This window comes from Orbicella faveolata, unplaced genomic scaffold, assembly GCF_042242905.1.
Source record: "Orbicella faveolata isolate gen_17 unplaced genomic scaffold, um_ofav_v1 contig_24, whole genome shotgun sequence".
Classification (NCBI taxonomy): domain Eukaryota; kingdom Metazoa; phylum Cnidaria; class Anthozoa; order Scleractinia; family Merulinidae; genus Orbicella; species Orbicella faveolata.
Window position 1 is genome coordinate 5,795,001 of NW_028301552.1, and position 5,000 is coordinate 5,800,000.

The following is a 5,000-nucleotide window of genomic DNA, read 5'->3' on the forward strand; positions in this document are numbered from 1 at the left end:
CAATTGTCAAAACCGCTCGTGTTGTGAAAAATATTTGAAGGATAATAAACACGATATCCTCCATTTGGCACGGAAATATGCTCGGATATTTGTCCCTGGACATTATTTGTTCCTCAGCTGCTCGTAGTTGTCCTTGAGATACGCTCTTGGAAAACTGTTCGGTTCTCGTGACAGATAATGTCCCTGGACAAATATCCGTGCATAAATATATATTTTTTTAATTTATAGACAGTACCCTTGAGGAAGCGGGACAAATGATCGATCACGCAAAGGTAACTGGCTGTTCGTTTTTATCATTCTTCTGTTAGATTTCTGCAGGAGCCATAATCGAGGACGGAGACCGTAAGTCTTGGGATCCGCGCGCACCTATGATATGGTACAATTTTGCTATTTTTAGAACAAATTGCGCCATCCTGACGTCATATGTGCGCGCGGATCCACGCACATGTCGGGGGCTCTCGCGTGGATGTTGTCACGTTGCCTGATCAAACGGTGAGAGTTGAGAGACCTTGAGAGATTCTCTTGCGTATTTTTCACAGCGATGGCAGGGAATAAGGCAGGGAATACGAACCAGGGCGCTTACATGTAGTTTTATGCTCTGAGCTAACGGAAAAGGTGGGTTTTTCAGGGTCGAAAACAAGACTTCAATCTCGCTCTGGGAATGAATAATAAGATCTGCTCGCGCTAGTTTTAAGCTTACGCGTATGTTTTTGCGTTTGTTCTGACTGAAGAATATAGCAAGAAAACTCTCTACCCTGGTATCGAGTTAATTTGTGGGTTTGTCAGACAATGGTTAATCATAACCAAAACCTGTTTTGATGGTTTCTTATTGCTTCTGCTTGTTTGCAAAAGTTTTTGAAAGGAAAGTCTGACGCATACAATTAGCTCATCTGCATAGTGCAGCTCGTGCACTTTCAAGTCCGAGTCAGTGTTTTCACCGGCGGCCCAGACGTTGAATACGATTAATACGTGACATTATGCTGTTGGCGATATCGTTACAATTTTAGCCGTTTATAAGACAATGTATGAGAATGTGTCGAAAATTACTCTAAATGCTACGTGTAGAAAATAATTTGAATAAAATGGCTTACCTTGTGTTTGCATTGCGTTATTTTGATGTCTCTGGGCTCCTGGAGGTGGTTTAGAGCCACTTAGAAGAGTTTTACTTTGTGTCGGTTTGTTTCCCCTAAAGAGAAACGAAAGGCGGGCGACCCACTGGCCCGACGACCCGCACTCAAAGCTCCGTAAATTCCACAAAAATGGTCTAATCTCGTCAAAATTGCCTCATGGCAGCCGTCGATAACTCTTCTTCCCATTCGCTTTCTCCCAAGGTTTCAAAGTTTATCTTAACCGCCCGAGAATCGCTGGTTTTCAAGCTCTTGCTTTCCATTTCTGCTCCGTCTCGATCCGTAACCGATTATCTTGGGCACAGAATTTGAATTTCTAGCTTAACGACCTCGCCATCGTGACAAAGCCGCCTACAACCGTCGAGAGCCACGGGGCATTTTTTGATCATGCAAATTGCACCGTGTCGCGGTGTTAACTGAAATTAGCGCCTAAAAGCACTGTTAACTGCAAAAAATACAAGGAGCAAACAATGTTCAGCTGAATTTAGCGCCTAAAAGCACTGTTAACTGCAGCGAGAGATGGCAACGAGTAACTGACCAATGCCCCGTGCCTCTCGACGGTTGGAGGCGACTTTGTCACGATGGCGAGGTCGTTAAGCTAGAAATTCAAATTCTGTACCCAAGATAATCGGTTACGGATCGGGACGGAGCAGAAATGGAAAGCAAGAGCTTGAAAACCAGCGATTCTCGGGCGGTTAAGATAAACTTTGAAACCTTGGGAGAAAGCGAATGGGAAGAAGAGTTATCGACGGCTGCCATGAGGCAATTTTGATGAGATTAGACCATTTTTGTGGAATTTACGGAGCTTTGAGTGCGGGCCGTCGGGCCAGTGGGTCGCCCGCCTTTCGTTTCTCTTTAGGGGAAACAAACCGACACAAAGTAAAACTCGCCTAAATGGCTCCAAACCACCTCCAGGAGCCCAGAGACATCAAAATAACGCAATGCAAGCACAAGGTAAGCCATTTTATTCAAATTATTTTCTACACGTAGCATTTAGAGTAATTTTCGAAGCATTCTCATACATTGTCTTATAAACGGCTAAAATTGTAACGCAACCGCCAACAGCATAATGTCACCTATTAATCATATTCAACGCCTGGGCTGCTTGTGGTGTTTTCAATTGTCAACAAATCTCGACAAAGATTTCTTTCGTTATCTATAGTGCTGAGATGCTGCAACAAATTTCACGAACGCAAAAAAGGCTACTAACATCATATGTGTTTCTTCAACATAAGCATAATGAAGTTTTACACTGCGAAAATGAAAATAGACAAGGAGTTTTGATAACTCGATCAACAAAATCGAAATCGTTATTCGAAGTTGATTAAAGAAAGCGTCATCGTTACTTTGCTGATTATTTCTCCTTTATTCGCATATTTTCAGCTTAGCTTTTAATATGTTCTCAAACATTTATCAATCTTAAACATATTTAAAAACTATAGAGTTATTGTTTGAGTTCGATGTACGCTTTCCCACGAAAGTGCGGCGGAAGTACAATTTGTCATGTTTACTGACTGTACAAGACACGCATCGGCGGGCGCTCTCATTCATCGACAACAGAGAATTCACTGGATTTTTACACGAATAAAACTGAGCAGTATCTACGAACGTAAAGTTATTGGGCCTTGATGAAACATCAAGCGTTGCTTACAATTCAGGCGAAACTCAAACTGACCAAACTAGCAATTATTTTGTTTTACTTTTCAGTCGCGATAGACTGGCAAATTCCTCGCAAGCGTGTGGCAAGAGGAGCTAGGAAACTATGAAGTCCTGAAGCTCTGCTATATCTAAATATATCCAGCTAGTTTTTTGCTGTGTAATAGAAAAGCTGTTAATCTTCAACATATGTGAAATTTAAAGTCGAGTAATGTACAGCTCATGTAAAAGAAGCATCCGTCGGAACACAACTTGGTCAGCGATATATCTAAGCCTAAAGCGGAACATACCTAAATTCGACACTGTCTTACTTCACTCAGACTGGAGCAGCTTACGAAGAAAATACTTAAGCAAAATTCCAACAGACGTAAACGCGTTGAGTTGTGGGCCAAAAACACGAAAAATTTCGGGAATTTCGGACGCCATTTCCCCCGCGCGACATCCGCAAAAATCCTCGCAGCATGTACACGCGTGTGCCGCAGGCGATGGCGCAATTTGTTCTAAAAATAGAATTATAGTCCCACATCATGGAGACAACCCCAATACTAGAAATGGCGCGCGCTTACGGTCTCCGTCCCCGATTATGGCTCCTGATTTCTGTCAGTGTTCAGTTTTCTGTCAGTGTGCATGTTTTGGTTTTAGTGTTTACATTTTCGCTCACTTCCATTAGTTCTTCAATGAATTAATCCTCAACTTTCTCGAAAAGAGACGCCATTGTTGCAAAACAATAACAAAGCGGTTTCTACCGTTGCCTAGCAACCGGATAGCCAATCATTTTCAATAAATTTTGTCCTCGACGATACAAAAAGTTAAGAAAAAAAAATCTATTTTGTCTCGGCCAATCATAGTTCAGTACTTTTGCACCGTATATTATGCCGTGCTTTCACGAGAGAGGTTTACTACGGTTACTGCTTACCGAGGTTTCGTAACTAAACCGCACTGAGTTATTAGAGAAGCTGTTTACACGAAACTAATTAACGAAAGTAGGCCGCATACAACGGACGGTTTGAGGTTTTCTCGGAAAGCAATTGCTGTATTGTTGCTCAGAAACTATTGGAAACTTATAAAATTTGACTTTACTCCAATGCCGAACGCAGGTCATTGTCAATTTGCTTGCGGTGATGTCGAGCCGAACTCTCCTTAAATGTAAAGCTTTGTAGATGCAAAAAACCTGAAACGGCATCTGCTACGGAGCCCTGGCTACGTAAATGTCTACCGGTACTTCTTCTTATTCGGGGCTGCTTTAAATTCTAACATTTGCTTTTCTTCTCCATAGACCTCAATTATGATTTTTTTTTTTCTCTCTATTTGTGGTAGGTCTTCTCCTAGTTGCGCCTGCCTGTACGCTGCTACTAAGCTACTGAGCTTCTAACAGAAAGGAAACGACCCGGGGGGTTCTCCCTTATATGAGCTATATAGGTATATGAGGTCCCAAAGGGTATGGTTTTTCAGCCGTTTTGGTCATAAATAGGGTATCGATTTTAGCTGATTTTGGCTATTTTGACCATATATAGGGTAAGGGTTTTGGGAAGCGGGCCGCACACCCCCACCCAACTTTTCTGGAAGTATTCCCCCCGGGTAAAACGCTTTTGGCACTTGACGATGAATGGGAAACAGAAGTCCGGGATTTCTTTGCCTAAACATGAGTTTACTCAGGTATTTTGGCCGCTGACTTGAAACCTACTTACATTAGGAGGAATCTTTGTCTATTTTTCTCTTCTTTACGCGCTGCACGCGTGGACACTTGCTGCCAAGATCTCGCGACAACGTCTGCGTTTACTCGGTTACCGTCGGTTACTGAGCTAAACCATGCCTGAGGAGGCGTTCAACTGTCGACAAACCTGGGTTGGCTTACTTTTGATTTTTCCGCCATTTACCGAGGTTTGCTACTGTGATTACACGATTAAAACTTTCACTTCACTAAAGTTAAAACAAAACCGAGGTAAACATCTCTCGTGATAACACGGGCTTGTATGTTAAATAAAGAAAATTACGAATGCGCGCGCGTCAATTTCAACTGCAGGGCAGATTAAACATTAACGATTAATAGGCCTGCTCGCAGCCACTTCAAGTTAATTGAAGTAATTCTCTCAGTATTAAAATAAAGCTATGAATACCCCATGACGGTACATTTGTCTTCACGGTCGATAAGATTAACTGAAGAACAGAAATAGCTGTTATTACAGTTGAGCCCACGTTTCAGCAGTGTTACTTTCA